The sequence below is a fragment of the Hyperoodon ampullatus genome (assembly GCF_949752795.1).
Source record: "Hyperoodon ampullatus genome assembly, chromosome: 4".
Lineage (NCBI taxonomy): Eukaryota > Metazoa > Chordata > Mammalia > Artiodactyla > Ziphiidae > Hyperoodon > Hyperoodon ampullatus.
Genome location: NC_136917.1, coordinates 166,655,751 through 166,673,406, shown reverse-complemented (window position 1 = coordinate 166,673,406; position 17,656 = coordinate 166,655,751). Strand labels below are relative to the sequence as shown.

Sequence of the window (17,656 nt, the reverse complement as noted above, 5' to 3'; positions counted from 1 at the left end):
TTTTCATAAATAATCTGATTAGACAATCTTTTTTTTTTTTTTTTTTGATGGTACGCGGGCCTCTCCCCTTGCGGAGCACAGGCTCCAGACGCGCAGGCTCAGCGGCCATGGCTCACGGGCCCAGCCACTCCGCGGCATGTGGGATCTTCACGGACTGGGGCACGAACCCATGTCCCCTGCATCAGCAGGCGGACTCTCAACCACAGTGCCACCAGGGAAGCCCTGATTAGACAATCTTAAATTCATTTATTAAATGATTCTTTGATACATGGTCCACTTTAGTTCCTGTGCCAATAGCTCATGTTTATTTCTGTGTTAAGTTGTGAACTTCAGGAATTTAGATGCAGAGAGTAATCTATATACGAAGTAAGAAAGTTGGAGGCTGATGAACCCCGTACCCAGGGGAAATAAAAATGAATTAACCAATCAAACAAAGCAAAACTTTCCCCTGCTACCTGTCCTTTTAGGTTGTTTACAAAGAGAACCTTCTTAAACCTAATGTAGACAGTCTCTTGGGGATGAAAGCTGGGATGTATGTGCAAAGAATCAGTAAAGCTCATCCAGTTTGCACCAGGGAAGAATGAAAAGAGCTTATATACCTTTGCCATCCAGTCCACTGTTTAAAAGAGCTTTTTTCAATTTAAACTCTGGAAGTAAAATTATCTAAAAATCATTCAGGAGTAGGACGCAATGGTTTTCTTCCTTGTCCTTTCATAAGAAGGCAGAATATATATAAAACCCTTTTAATTCAGAAAACAAATGGTTGGGCAATCAAATTAAATATAAGGCAAATGCGAGTAATGCAATATCGCCCATTGCAAAAAATGGGGCCTCACCATTTAATGGATCTGGTGCTCTTAACATTATTTGCATTTATTGAGAATGAACTATATTTACCAAATGAATTAACTATTATCATTAAGTTGATATCAACATCAATGAATAATTTAGAACATATCCAAGTAAAGCAGTGTTTGTGTGTTAACGACAGCCTTCATAAAATTTTGATGATGATGATGATGTATATGGGGTGGAAAAGTTATCAGGGAACAGGATTCCTCTTGGGAGGTACCTGTCTTCATTTAGAAAAATAGTATGAAAGGTTAGTTTGAGGATAGTGAGACCCTGAGGGCATGGGTTACAGGTGTTCATGGCAACAAATGAGATTGCTCACTTACTCTGCATTGAAAAGGGAGAGGAATTTGGAGCTGGGATTAGAAGAGAGAAGAGACTGGAGTAGCCTTTTGTTAACCTACTGGTTGGTGAGATAACGACCTCAAACAGCTAAGGACCTGGGTATACATTTCTCTGTCTCTCTGGGATCTAGTCTACTGGAAGCAAAATGGATATATTTTTGTGCTTCTGGCTTTGTGCTAAAAGAAACTAGGCTGGACCTGAGATGCAAAGTAAATTTAAATCCTAGTCTGCAGGACTAAGAACATATAGTACTTCCTCTTGCTCGAGATATTTATGATCAAGGCACAATTTCTGAGAACTGGTTTATAGAAAGCTGACTAAAAAGAAGTACTCAGGGATTTCAGTAAATTTCCAATTAACTGTTATTTTTCAATGGTGTTGGTTAGAAAAATTGGCAAAAAAGATACAGTTGTTTTATGTTCCTTATGAATGTTTAAAAATTAAGTAACTTTCTCTGCTTAAAAAGCTACTGGAAGATACAAAGTTTGTAGACCTGAAACCAGAGGTTTAACCAGAGGTAACTGAATCTCACTGTCAACTTTAATGCAGAAATTGCAAGGTTATCAGTTTGTAAAATACATATTTTACCTCAACAAACTCCACCTCTTGTCCTCATAGTTAAGCCATTGGAGTTTCTGTATAATTTGAGTTGATTGTATGTACGTGCAGTTGTCTCTGAGTAAAATAGAAGTACAATTCTTAAAGGCTAAAATCTTCTTTGGTTTTATGATAGAAACTATTTTTGAGAATTTTGAGAGAAAATACATCTCTCTCTACAGTTTTGGGAAATGATCTACTTTCTCCATTCAACAGGTAAACCAAGATGAATTATGTTTCTTTTTAAATTATGTTTTAGAAAGAGGGTCTATTGTGTTTTGGTGGTGCTGGCTATGAAGCTGGAGCAACTGGATTCAAATCATCCCTCCTTCTCTTAAAACCCATGTACCAGGAGGCAAGTTACTTGTCTGTAAAACACAAACAGAATGTGAACCTGTCTCATAGGGTTGTTTTTAGGATTAAATGAAATCTCAAATGTGAATTGTTTAACAATGAGCTCAGTAAATATGTCAAGGAACTACCCACTGTATCAACTTGTTAAAGGATGTTCTTAATTGACTTACTACCTGGTCAATATATGACCCAATAATATGCTCATATAACATATGATAGAATCAGTGAAAGGCATATAATTCAGAGTTATAACTTCATCAATTTCATTGAGTGTATAAACTGAATATTATTGAGTATGTCATTAATCCATTCTGGTATACCACTAATGAGATTATATAAGGGATACATTTATTCTAGAATGAGCTATGTGAATTGTATTGGTAATGTTTAAGAAATAATATCAAAGTCTGCTGCGTCAATATTGAACCCCTGAGATATTTTGCTAGATATGTTTCCAAGGGAAGTACAGTGAATTAATTGATCTATATTTTAAGAAGAACAGAAATGCAATGGTTTTTCTTGTTATTGTAACTGAATTGACCAGGGAAAAAAAAAGGCATTCAAAATAATTTTGAGGTGATACTAGTTCTGGGAAAAAGAGAAATTTTTTTCCTGAAATATAGAGAGAATTATTAGGCAAAAAGAGAGAAGGACCATGTTTTGATTTTAACAAATTAGCCTCTAATAAACATAAAAAAAATGCAACCAGCAGCAAAACATATAACCAGTAACAAGTTAAATGACTGTGAAGGTTCTAGTTTCACGTAGATTTTCCCAGATGCTACTCATGCGCCATGATGTAGGATGAGTAGGGGTTTTGGTTTCATCTCTGTGTCTAGCAGAAAGTTCTTTGGTTTTTGAAACTGACATGGAAAGAATAAACAAGTCTACAACTACATTATTATTGTTATTTGAGTTCCCTTATTTTTCCAATCCAAAGGCCCCTACACTCCTAGAATCTTTGTCACCCTGGACAGATTTCCAAATCCAGCTCCCACCCCACCAAACTTGACCTCAGCTGGCACTGAAGACCATCACAGAGGTAACCGCATGAACATACAACAAAATGGTAGGGGGGAATCTGAACATGTTTCCCCTTTTTAAAAAAGTTATTTATTTATTAATTTTTTATAAATTTCTTTATTTTATTTTATTTATTTTTGGCTGTGTTGGGTCTTTGTTGCTGCACGTGGGCTTTCTCTAGTTGCGGTGAGAGGGGGCTACTCTTCATCGTGGTGCACGGGCTTCTCATTGCAGTGGCTTCTCTTGTTGTGGAGCATGGGCTCTAGGCACGCAGGCTTCAGTAGTCGTGGCATGTAGGCTCAGTAGTTGTGGCTTGCAGGCTCTAGAGCGCAGGCTCAGTAGTTGTGGCCCACGGGCTTAGTTGCTCCACGGCATGTGGGATCTTCCCGGACCAGGGCTCGAACCTGTGTCCCCTGCATTGGCAGGTGGATTCTTAACCACTGCACCACCAGGGAAGCCCAACTTTTTTTTTTTAAACTATCCTCAATTTAAGAGAAGTAGTTGATATTGTATGAGTTATGTATTAGTAAAAGGTTCCTGTCCATATCTCTGTTTAAAGAAAACTATTTCCCATCAAAATCTCTGAAATGATCTGTTTTACAGCAGTTTGAACATTCATGTTCTCATCACCCTCATTATCCTATCATTTAAAGAGATAAAGGTAAAAGGGGAAAAGCCCTTTCTTTTGGTCTGAACATGAATCATTATTCCACCCAGCGACACATTTTACAAGACACTTTAAAAGGAAAAAAAAAAAACCTGAATCATTGCAAACAAATTACATATATCAGAGTCCTTGGCCCTCTCGATTCCCCTCTTGTTAACTGAGATCATAAGCAGAGAAGTTTTCTAGACGTTCCCCCATTGCAGAATGAAATAGTCAGTCTAAGTGTATGAGAAGCCAGCAGCAGGATTCTCTACTCAAAAACTTGCTGCCACCAGTGAAGAGGGCAGGAGGTCAAAAGGTGCCTCAGAGCTGTGCATGTGGAGACTGGGAGCTGACACCCTCCACAAACACTCCTGGGTGCTCAGAATTGCTGCGAGTTTCAACATTATTCTGTAAGAGCACTCAGGAAAGGCCCGTCTTTTCTTTTTTAACAAGCAAGAATTTCAAGGGATTCCACAAATTCGTTTTCTAAAGATGCCACTCAGACACACTCAAATGTTCTATATATGGCTAATGGTTTCCATTACCTGGCATAAGTTTTGAGCTGTCCTTGCAGATACAAGATACAAAATCACTAAGAATTGACAATTACAAAGAATGCCTCCAATAAAAGTCTCCATTATTGTGTTCCAAACTGAACTCAATCTAACATATCGTAAGTGGCAACACTAAATTCAGACACTTCAGCATCTCAAAAGAGAATTTTAGATAAGCGCACATAAATTTTGAAAACACAAACTTGTGTAAGGCAGATGTATAACTTAACTATTTTAAAATTATTAAAAGATCTCAGGGGCTTCCCTGGTGGCACAGTGGTTGAGAATCCGCCTGCCAATGCAGGGGACACGGGTTCGTGCCCCGGTCTGGGAAGATCCCACATGCCGCAGAGCGGCTAGGCCCGTGAGCCATGGCCGCTGAGCCTGTGCGTCCAGAGCCTGTGCTCCGCAACGGGAGAGGCCACAACAGTGAGAGGCCTGCGTACCGCAAAAAAAAAAAAAAAAAAAAAAGATCTCAGGATGTGAATGTAGGAAGCCCACAAATATTACCCCCAAAGCTTTCACTGTTGTACAGATTGGACAGTCCCTCTTTGACCCATGGTTATGGAATGGCTAGTCTGTTCAGGTGCTGGGCTCAGAGTTGGGGAGATGGACCGGGTCCTTCCTTTAAAGGAGTCCACATATCTGTAGAGGAATCAGAAACCAAAGAAACCAGCAATGAAGCTAATAAGATCATTTCAGTAGTGAAAAACAGAGGCAGCTCTACCTGAAGGAGGACCTAGCAGTTTTCTAGTTATAACTTTGATCCTTAAAGAGGATCCATCAAATTGTACAAGCTTTAAGCCCCTCAAAACCCAGATCTTCTCTGGTGATAAGAACTATAGAAGAGATGAAAAGAGGATGGAGCATGCAGGAAGGTGTTGCATGGGGCCAGTCTGGGTACCATGATTAGGGAATGTTTGAGCAGAGACCAATGACGCGAGGGAGGGATGGAGGGTCCCAAGTAAGGGCAAAGGAGGTCGGTGTGGCTGGAGCAGAGTGAAGGAGAGATGAGATGGGGTGACAGCTAGGTGGTGCAGGGCTGGATCTCAGGCCTTTTGGCCACTAGGGCATTGGGTGTACTCTGAAGAAGATGGGAATGAGAGTTGACCTAACATGCTTATTTAAAGACTGTTGCATGTGCCATGTGGAGAACAGACTGTAGGGGCCCAAAGGTAGAGGCAGGGACACCAGTGAGATAGCCCAGGTTTGAGAAACTCTGTAGCTTTAGATCAGAATGATGAGAATGCAAGTGCCAAGAAATGGTGAAATTCTAGATCTGTGTTGCAGGTAGAAAAATGGGGAAAATATGGGGTCTGACTGAAAGAAAGGAATCACTAGTGACTAAGGTTTTTGGCCTTTCATTTTTAATAAAACAGGTATGTTGATAATCATCACAGTAGTTTTTGGTTGACCGACAGATGGCAAAGTGTTTATGAAAGACACAGCCTCTCATTTAAATTTCTATTTCACTGGCATTACGAAAGCGCACATTTAAAAAATTGTGATTCTTCTGTTATTGCCAGATGGAAAAGAACATCTTTCTAAAATTTAAAATTATGCTAAATACAGACATAGCAATAATAGAGAAATTGTTTCATATCTTAGATAGCCCATGGTTATAACAAATAATGCATATTAAAGTAAACCTAACATATTCCACCAAAAGGAGTTATGATAGATATGTAGAGAAAACTTTCCTATGCATTTATTTTATTTTAAGTTAAATATCTAAATTTTTAAAAATTAAACTATATCAAGTAAAACTTTCATTATACCTACAAAAATTGTACAGAATATAAAATTTGCTTCAGTGTTTTCCTGTTGTGCATATGTCTTTTATTCTTTTTTTTTTCTATTTTAGGTGACAAAGTCACCTATATGTCCGGGAGATATATTTGCTCATAGGCTCTTTTGTGGTAGCAACAAGCCAACATTTACTGGAGTAAACATTGGCTGAGAAAAGAATTTTAGTTTTGTTCAGTTCAGTTGATATTTACTAAGCACTGTTCTATGCTCCTTGAGGATCTCATGGACAGGAGATATGCACAGGAACAAACAAGGTGTTCTGAAGCCCACAGGAAAGGCATGAAACCAGCCTCCTTGGGAAGTGGAGCGGGGGAATTCCTTCTGGAAGAAATAACAGCTGAATTGATTTTAAGAAGTTTAAATTGGTGAACTATACAGTGTAGAACATGATTAAATTCTAAAATGCTTGGGGTAGTCCATGCTTATAAAGTGGGGCACAAGTTACGGTAGGGTTGGGGGTGGGGAAGAGTAGGCAACAGTGTGTTAGATGGTGGTACATCTTCTTGGCCCTTAAATTTACCCAAAGATTGGGGCGTATTATTATTATTATTATTATTACTACTATTATTTTATAATCAGACTTGGACACTTTACGAAGTAGAATATAAGACTTGTGGGATTTTAAAGAAAAATCGCTGAACTTAAGGGAATGGTATGCTTGTAGGAAGTTTCCTTGGCCAGTAGCCCAAGATTCCTACAGCTCACATGGATGATGGCTCTGAAGAGCGATCGGCAGTGGAGGTGGGAGGGCATGGGAGGCGCGTGGAGAGGAGCATCTGTCTGCATACAGCGCCTCCCAGAGGCGGGACCCAGGAAATGCTCGGATGCCGGCAAGGGGCCAGGCTAACGCTGGCACTGAAAACCACAAGAACATGGAAAATTTCGGGTGCTAGGATGTGGAGACCCACTCATGCTTTTTGAGCAGAGGGATGATAGTTGTGTCAATGAGCCAAGAGAATTAACGTGACAGTGTCACAAAGAAGGCATTGTGTTGTGCAGAAGTATATCCTAGATATCAAACATTTTCGGACCACTTTCCTGGCATCTGGGAATTTATAGAGTGTAACATGCATGCTGGGTTTCCTGCATCTCTCAATCATTTGTTTAAATTAACTTTGATTTTCTTATTTTGCTAGCTCTGTGCTCTGAGCCCCAGCAAGGAAACTGGAGAAACCCGTCTCATACTTCTCCAGTTAGCTCTTCCTCCAGAATCAGAGTGGAGGCTGCAGGGGATCCCAGAAGCTGAGCAAAAGGTAAAACCGTAAGTTCCACCACTCAGAGCTCCCCACCCGTCGGGTTCAACCGCTGTGACCAGTGCTTTTGAGAATCCACAAACGGGAACATGTCAACCTCATTTCCCCCCATGTTTCTCTTGAACACAAAGAAAGCTGTTATCCGGGAAATCCGTCTGCAACATGACATCTTGAAATATGAGTTATTCAATGATACTGTCAGCTGATTAAATGTTATTCACTCTTCATTTTGTCCATCAGCCTAAGCAGAACATTTATATGACACTTGGATCTTGGTGTAATAAGAAAACACACTTGTTTGGTGTGTCTGTGACCTTTGAAATTTTAAAAATTAGGTACTAAGAAATCCCATCAAGTGCAATGCAGTGCAGCCTAAACCCCGTGTGTCATCCTTTATGAGGAAAGATACTTTACTCCAGGCATCAGGTGGATGGTACCTTAGAAATTCTAACAGCATCACAACTGCCCTAGTAATTTTAGTAAGTGATTAGTACTAAATCACACCCATGTCTATAATTTGACATACATATACACTAGAGTGTTACACACATATAATAATATATAACATAGTTACCAATAAATGTATATGTATAAACAAGTAAATATATATTTATACAGGCATACCTCGTTTTATTGTACTTCGGTTTATTGTGCTTCGCAGATACTGTGTTTTTTACAAGTTGAAGGTCTGTGGCAACCCTGTGTTGAGCAAGTCTACTGGTGCTATTTTTCCAACAGTACTTGCTCACTTCATGTCTCTGTGCCACATTTTGGTAATTCTCGCAAAATTTCTAACTTTTTCATTATTATTATATTTGTTATCGTGATTTCTTTTTAAAATTCTTTTTTATTTTTTAAACTTTTAAATTCTATATTGGAGTATAGTTGATTAAAAATGTTGTGATAGTTTCAGGTGTACAGCAAAGTTGATTCAGTTATACACATACATGTATCTATTCTTTTTCTTTTTCAAGTTCTTCTCCCATTGAGATTGTTACATAACATTGAGCAGAGTTCCCTGTGCTATACAGTAGGTCCTTGCTGGTTATCCATTTTAAATATACTAGTGTGTACATGTCAACCCCAGACTCCCTAACTATGCATCCCCCCAACCCTTCCCCTCTGGTAACCATGTTACGGTGATTTCTGATCAGTGATCAACTGCAAAAAGATTGCGACTCGCTGAAGACTCACATGATGGTTAGCATTTTTTAGCAATAAAGTATTTTTTAAATAAGGTATAGAAATTGTTTTCTAAGTCTAATGCTGTTGCACACTTAATAAACTACAGTATAGTGTAAACATAATTTTTATATGCACTGGGAAACCAAAAAAATTTGTGTGACCTGCCTGCTTTATTTCGATCTTCCATTTATTGTGGTGGTCTGGAGCCGAATCCACAATATCTCTGAGCTACGCCTGTATGTACATATTTAAAAGGAAAAGCAATTCAGAAATGTCTCCTTTCCCTTCCCCTACCAACATGGGATTCATTCAGTTCTTTCAATTATTTTATTCCAATTTAAGTTTTGTAGCACTCATTTTCCTTGTTTTTATAACTCACACTTGTGGGTTTAAAGGACCTGCCCAGTAGGTATTCTACCTTCCAATTAAAAAAAAACAAAAAACAAACAAAAAAAACAGCCACAGAGATTGAGAAGACTGTTATTTCTCTAAATTAATAATTTTGGTTCAAAGATCTTCAGTCCTGGAGTGTACCAGGTTAAATGATAAGAACCCCGATTCTAAAGAATAAAATGCTTTTACCCTATTTTCAGATTTTAGTTCTCCGCATAGTTTATCGACACTCTTTTTAAAAATCTTCAACATATAATATCCCAGGTTTAAAAAGTTTGCTTATTTTCTGTCTTATTTATTGATTTTCTAATTATTCATTTAAAACATGCTGGATTCATAAAAGCTTTGGTTTGCATTTTTAATTCTTTAAGAATTTTCAAATGAGTTACGTGTGCTATTGCATACATTTTTTTTCCAGACTAGAAGGAAATCGACAGTTATACTCTGTTGTTAACAGGCTGGTAGATGTGGAGTACTAATAACAAAGCAGGGACATAAGGGAGAATTTTGTTTTGTTTTGAAAGTTTGTACACACAGCAGTCAGTCAGAATCCACTCAACCTGATAAACCATCAAAACTAGCACGTCCACTCTACACCCCTCCCCCTCCTCTCTTGGTCCACGTCCCCATCTCTGGATTCCTCCTTCGCTCCCATTTACCACCTGGTACATTTCATATACATACTTGTTTGTTGATTTTTTGCCCCACTCCTACCCAGAAGGATATAAAGCTGTGAGAGCAGAAATCTTGCCTGATTTGTTCAACACTGAATCCCCAGGGCTGAGAGAATTATCTGGCACACAGATGATCCATATTATTTTTTGAACAAATGCAGTTTTGATGATGAAATTTTTGAAATTTTGAAATAAAGCCCATTTTTACAGTCCACCCTTCAGGAGAAATGTCATATGTCAAGCAAGCAAATTAGAACTTAAGAACAAAGACTTCCAGTGCCTAAAAAGAGATCTTAGAACCTTAGAATATGGTATAACTGTAAATATAATGAGAGTGGACCAGCAAATGTTATGCACATTTAAAAAATGTTTTCCTTATAACTTTATCTTTTCACTTCATGAAGTGAGAGTACTTTTTCCCACAAGTGAAAGCCAACACTACGTGTAAAATGCTTCTGTACTACATACACCTGCCTCTTGTTTATAGGAGCCAATGCTGAATATATTAGCTAATTATAGGTATGCAAATTTCTTGTCTTCTTTAATGCAAAAAAACATATAAAAGCATGTGAAATAGTGTAGCACTCAGGCCCATAGTTGAATATCCAATTTCCATTAGATGAACTTGGGCTAAACGGTAAAGAGAAAAATAAAAGTCAGAACAATAAGGAAGATTATTCATAATTCAAAATCTTCACATTCCGCTGTCACTCTTCAGGGTTTAAGACACTAAAATGGAAAAATCTAAATTGCAAAGCAAATTATCATCTATTGATTCATTTCTTAGGATGCTTATTGCAGAAAAAAATTAAATCTAGAGCCTGGAAGACTAGCAAAAAGGAGAAACATGTTAGCTTTGGAAACTCTGCAAGGTAATAAGAAAAACTGTGGGATATTTATTAATACAGATAACCATGCTCACAGGGGTGGGGACCTGGCAAGTTTGAATGACAAAATGAAGAAAATTGTGATTTACGTTAAAATACTTGGAAGGGAATTTTCATAACAAGAATTGGCACCTGCCCAACACATGATCGGTGCACTTGCTTTCGAGACCCCATGGCCATCAAGATGAAACAGACTGATGTGACAAAGCCAACCTAATCAAGGGAAAAATGCTTTCTTAGTGGGAAGAATCCAGAACCTTATCCGTAGGCAGAGAGCTCCACAGAGCCGGAGGTCACGTGGCATCCTTCAGTCAGAGGTATGGCTTCCCAGGGCTTCTTTGCTCTAACAGGTTGTGTAGGCAGAATAATGCCTCCATCCCATCCCAAAGACGTCCATATCCTAATCCCTGAAACCTACAAATATGCACATTACATGGCAAAGGGGAATGAAGGCTGTACATGGAATTAAGGCTGCTGATCAGCTGACCTTAAAGAGTTTATGCTGGGTGATCTGGGTGAGCCCAGTGTCTTCATGAAGTTCTTTTACATAAGAGGAAGAGGGAGACAGAAGAGTCAGAATCAGAAGGATGGCAGCATGAGAAAGACTCACTGAGCTACCACTGGCCTTAAAGACCAAAGGGACCATAAACCAAGGAATGTGGGAAGCCTCTAGAAACAGGAGAAGGTAAGAAAACAAATTCTTCCCTAGAGCCTCCAAAAATAAAAAATTGCAGCCCTGAATTTAAACCCAGTAAGACCAATTTTGGACTTCTGAGCTCCAGAGCTATTAGATAATAAAGTTACATTCTGTTAAAGCACTAAGTTTTTGGTAATTTGTTACAGCAGCAATATGAAGCCCATACACAGGTGAACTCAATCTATTGTCGATCTACTGTTGATCTATCATGTGTTCATGAGCTGCCCTCCAGGCTTCACTGTTTCTATCAGCCCACTTGTGGAGAGCACAGGGCTGCTCTGCCCATCCATTTCCAACACCTAAATTACTGTCTACATAGTCAGGACCAACAGATCACCTCCTGCCTAACCACAAGGGCTTATTCTTTGGCTGTTGGTTGACATGTATCTAGATCACCTGGACAAATTTAAGTCTGGTAGAACCAAGGCAGTCTTATATCTCTCTGTATATTTGCTCTGTATAAAGAAGTACCAAGGGGCTTCCCTGGTGGCTCAGTGGTTGAGAGTCCACCTGCTGATGCAGGGGACACGGGTTCGTGCCCCGGTCTGGGAGGGTCCCACATGTCGTGGAGCGGCTGGGCCCGTGATCCATGGCCGCGGAGCCTGTGCATCCGGAGCCTGTGCTCTGCAACGGGAGAGGCCACAACAGTGAGAGGCCCGCGTACCTCCCCCCCCACACACACAAAAGAAGTACCAAGGATAGGGCATCGCTCTTTGCCCATTTTCTGGACTCAATGGCTAATCCACTGGCCACTGCACACCAGTCAGTGTTACATGATTCTCTCTTGAGATAACTTCAATGAGGAAAAACAGAAAGAGTCCACCTAATGGGGCAGGTTGCACACTGGATGGCTGACCTGTCTATATGAGTAATGAATGACTCTCTATAACTAGTATTTCAGATGATCATTCAGAAGAATACAACATGGCCAACTAGGAAGATAAACTCTGGTGTTTTGGTTTTTGTCCTGTTAACATTAACTTTTTGAAAAACTAGGTTGGAAGGAGGCAGCCTTCCCAAAGTGTTCCTCCTCCATCGTTTTAATGCTCTTGTCTGCAAGTCCTGCTCTTGCTGGACTTGTCCTGGTAAGGAGGCATAGTTTGGGCCTCTGATTTCTCTATAGAAGAGGATGAAAAAGAGATAAAGCAGGGAACCTGGGTTCTAAGGCATCTAAGGCATCCTGTTCATGCATCTAGTGGACACCTTTGGTAAGCCAAACCTAGAGGTTCTTGAGCAAATCCTTGCACTTAATCAGAGAGCTTTTGGACGGACCCTTTCTTATGTCAGTGTTTTCTCCAAGGCTCAACAGGAATTTCAGGCCTCAAATGTCTCTTGAAGATGCAAGCAATCTCTACGAGTGCCCAGAGCAAGCCATGGATCACCTTCTACAAAGTAAATACCTAAAGGTGGAGTGAGGCAGTCAGTCTGTTCAAAACCTTAAGGTTGTCTTTCTGCTGCCCTTACTCGATTTTGCCATAAACTCCAGTCTCATTGGGTATTTGTCACTGTTTGGATAAAGAAGTGTGGATTTTAGGCACCCGAAGTTATACTCGATACTCTTATCCACTGAAGACCTTAAGAAGTTTTGTTGTTGGGATGACCTTCAAAAGCGACTCTCTTTCTTTCCTTTTCTTTTTTTCCTTCTCTTTTCCCTTCTTTTCTTTTATTCTAATGGGACTTGATAATATCCCAGGTTTGAGATATGATTTCTCCAGGACCCAAGGAGTTCTACCAAGTATTATGTTTCTTATTCATTTCAGGGTGGCATCAGGAGAATATTTTTCATCAGTTGAGAAATAGCCCTGATTCTTCAAATATTCCTTGTTGGGTCACCCCTCATAATTCTGCAGAATTTACAAGCCAGCTTCACCTTGTCATGAGTCACCCTAGTTGCAATTCTGTTGGCCTGCTCTTTTATAGGCCTGATAATCATTACACCATCAAAGTCATATATCAGAGTGTCTTCTATCGTCAGTAAATGTGAGTCCCTTCACAAGAATTTTGGCCATGGGTAAGAGAATTAACATATCCTGTGTGAGAACTGTTACAATAGACTGTGTGGTCTCTTGGGTATAGGCCAATTGAGATTGGCTTTTTCTCAGAAATTGGAATTGGGGCAAAAAAAAAAAGAACTTTCCAGATCAATGACAGCACTGAAACCTCTGGTGCCCACTGAGTTTCCTTATTAGCCTGAACTATATTGGATACTGTCAAAGCCATAGGGAGAACATTCTATTTAGACCCTAATAATCTACAAAGCTGACCTAGAAAAGCTGACTTGCTTTGGTAAAATAAGTCTTTTGTATAAGGAGGTTTGGGAGCCAGGGGACCAGTTCCTACTACCTCCTTTGTTAATATAGATATTGCTAGCACCTCTCTAGAAAGTCTATTTTGTTTTAGTTTTGAGCATGTTGGACCTTGGTTAGCCAAGGGGCTTTCACTTAGTTTATATAATCACAACTGGATTATGCCACCATTTTTACCATACCTATTCCCCTTGTGTGTTATGGGAATATAAACTCACTGTGGTCTGCACATGTGATATGTCTAGGCCAGTGGGTATGAAAAATTACCCTTTGTTTCTGAACAGCTACCTTACCATTCTCTTTCCAAACAACCTCTAATTCTTTAGTGTAATGGCCAGGTAAAATTACATTGATTAAGCCCAGAAAATATGGTTTCCCAGATTCTTGCCAATCAAACAAGCCTCAGCATGTGGCCTCAACTCTCCTGTTGGGAGTGTCACAAGAGTAACTCAGCCTCCCCACCCCCTTGCAGTAATTTGTTATAGCAGCAAGAGGAAACTAATACAACCTATATGACAACTGTTTTTCTATTTCTTTCACTAATGACCATACAAACACCTCCCAAATCGAATCTACCCTAGGTTGCCCTGTCCCATTTTTGTCTAGCCTTTCTGTTGCCTGTGATTCCTCATCTTTTCATGGCTGTTTGCATCAGCTTAACCAAAGAATCCACTAGCCTCTTTCATGGTAAGTCAGGCAAGAGTGCCTTAACTTCCTCTTGGACATCTTCAACTAATTAAAAAATCAAGAAATATGGGGTCCTCTAAAAGAGGGCTCCCCAAATCACTGTACAATCCATTGTTTGATCCAAAAAGGTATTTGGTGCATTTGATTTGGAGCATGGTCCCAGATCAATCCAAGTTGGCTTCATCTGTCCATAACCCCTCTCTTCAGGATCAGTGATGGGGTTGGAGGTAATATAGATAATTCTACCCTTTGGGGTAAGCCTCATACACCATGTTTTTTACCCAGGTCAGAGGGACATAACCTTGGATTAGAGGCAAAAGCATTAGGCTGCATAGCTACTACCTATGATTATTACTTATTCTACTTAAAGCCTGACATCACCAATATCCATCAGAGACTACTAGTCTTTGGTTATCAATATCAATATTATCAATATCCCTGGTAATATTTTTACCTGAATCCTTGCTTATATTCATTGGAAAAACTTCCCAGTTCTTTTGCGTTGAAACCTCTACAGTCCCAAGTCCATGGTTCTCTGGACACGTCTAATAATGACAGATGGGACTAAAGAGAGACATTACTCCTTGAAGAGAACATCTTACCAAGAGCCAAGTTCCCCTTTCACATCTGCCCCACGTGTCTACAATACAGATACTAGCACACCAAGTACAATTTTCATATTTTTTACATGTTGGATTTTATATCCTTGCTAAATGCCTCAGACATCTCTGCTTGCTTGGTAAGACCCAATGGAAACAATCCTTTCTCTTTGATTATAACTTCTACACAATATAATGTTGTGACACCCAGAATCAAGGGGATAGTAGACATATTCCACTGAAATAGTTCCTTTCTTTCATAGATGCAAAGTTGTATGGTCTCATACTAAGAATCATCTGGCCACCAAGATGGTATTACAGAATTATCTCCATCCCTTTCAGTTTTCATATGTGCGCTCCACACCATCTTAACAAAGTCTGAAGTCTGTGTATCAATCCCACTTTGGACACCAATCTGCATGGTTGATTTGAACTGTGCTGTGTGTTCCCACAAGAGACTGAGAGGCTGGGGAGCTTAGGGACAGTCACTACCCACTAGAGATGAGACACATTCTTGGCTTTGTACAGGTAAGTTTCTCTGTAAATTAAAGAACATGGCAAGGACTTTGAGCCTAAATGGTGAACTGCTGTTCCTTAGACCTATTTGGGCACGCTGAACAAGCTTTGGGGACTGAGAAAAGGGGGAGTTGGGCAGCTGGATCCAGTAGCAAAGACTTAATGGTTAAGAAGAGGGATCATTCTGGGTACAGCCTGGTTTTTAACTCTTGGATTAACTGGCCTTTCTTGGAGTCCTATACGGACCGTACAAAATATGGAGGTTATAAGTAAAATTGGTGATATCTGTTTTATTTTGTTGCTTTCTTGATCCATATAAGAAACAGAAACACTAAATCAGGGGTAGTACAGATACATTCTCACCACTTTTGACATGTTTTAGGCTTTGAAAGATCTATCACACTCATGGCGCGGGTAATGGTTGATGCAAGGAGATGGTGATACCCGTGAGAAGGGGCAACAGTGCCTGGCAAGGGTGGCCAGCTTTGGTGAAATGCAGTGATGCAGAGTGTCAGAGGTGCTTGGCAGGCCAGGCCAGGAGGGAGCAATTGGAATAAGGGCACCAGCTAAGGATGGCTTGCTTATAATCACCACCATCCACTCCTGAGGGCACTGGGCTCCCTGTGCATGCAGCCAACAGCAGCAAGAGAGAAAAGAAATGGTGCCTCTCATCCCACAGCTGATAGGCATGTTTCTGAACATAGATACTTGTCAGGTGACCACTAGAAATAACTGGATGTGTGTGTGGCGGGGAGAGGGGAGACTCTGGAGTATCTTTATCAGCAGAAAGAGGAAATATCCAGTGAAACAGGAGTTCAGAAACACGCCTGACTAAAAGAACTTGATGGAATATCAGAGTCTCCGTTGACAGAGTTCTTTCTCCTGTGATCTGATTTCAGTATCTCTTAGAACAGGATAGGGTTATTTCAGCCTGCAAATAGGGGGCCCAGTTCTCACCCCACCTCCCCAGCTCCACCCTGCTTCTCACCAGGAGTCCCTAAACAGCTCCATCTTGAAAGGAGAACGCTACGAGACACCGAGGGAAGCTTTCTGTCAAATGTACAAGCCACCTTTCTACCATTTATATGTGACATTATTTGTGTCTTTAAGATGTAAGAGGAAAACAGAGGGGTGATATTTATGAGGGAAACATTTTATTCCTGGTATGCTTCTCCATCACCTGTGAAGGCAGTAAAATCTATATAAAACATCAACATTGAGCGTATTTGCATTATATATAAAAAAATAGGGGATGGCTGGGAAGATAATCCTCTTCTTCTCTAGTGGACCAGGAGGGAGAGAAACTGGCTTAAGAGCTATAGGTGGTGGCAGTAGAAAGGACAGTAGTTAAAGGAGAAGCAAATGAAGCCAGTGTCAGGGAGTCGGTGAGGTCTGGGGACTTTCATTGGGCTATAAGGGTAACTCAGAGCAAACCTCCTGCTCTCCACATCTTCTTAGTTTGCAACCTCCTAGAATCCAGTTTTGACCCATCCCCAATCCCCCTTCATTCGGTCCACACCACGGAGTCTCAGAGCCCACCCACCCTCCCCCAAATAATACTTATTGTTTTCCTGCTCCCTTTCATCTGTCTCTATTTTCCTTGAGCCCCTGCCCCAGACAGCAGATTCCATCACTTGTGGTTTGTAGCAAGGATGGTGTCCACTCCCACCCCAAAACCCACAGGGAAGGTACCGTGAACCTGCCTTCTAAACAGGGGACTGGAGGTGAGATCCCCGCATTCCCACTGGAACACTTTCTGCCTTTCCTCATGAATACGGACTGGATATTGTAGTACTGTTCACCCACTGCCACAATTTCACCCACTGTTATAGTTCAGGGACATTTTGGGATAGTGAGGCTTTTCTGAGCTGGCCTGGGGAGACTGGTCTCCCTATATACCACTATGTTAATGGAAAATACGTTTCAATCATAAGATTCTTTCTTTCAAACAATCTTTGGAAATTGAAGACAGCTTGTATAGATCCAAAGGAAATGCACAAATTGCTCCATCCAAAAATTAATACGAGTAACAAAAGATTTAATGCCCACTCAGTGTTTTACTCTTTGTTCAAGAGGCAAATTAATGAAGGAGGATTGTAAATACAGGAGATCAATTTGAATTCTGAAGAGCCCTTAACAAAAGAGATTTTTTTCTTTCACTTATATTAAAGGTTTGGTTGAAAAGTGCACTGGGGCTACCAAACATGAACCGTTATCGTATAATGATCACTGGTAGCTTTCCTTGAAACATTTAAAAAACAGCTGTAATGATGAAG

At 40.2% G+C, this 17,656-nt stretch overlaps 1 protein-coding gene across 4 annotated transcripts in view; it reads right to left on the bottom strand.

Moving 5' to 3' along the window:
• The window catches only part of CTNND2 (catenin delta 2), a gene marked incomplete at both ends in the record, with an annotated part of 950,049 nt that overhangs the window by 237,854 nt on the left and 694,539 nt on the right, over positions 1 to 17,656 (bottom strand). The gene's annotated exons all lie outside the window — the stretch shown is intronic.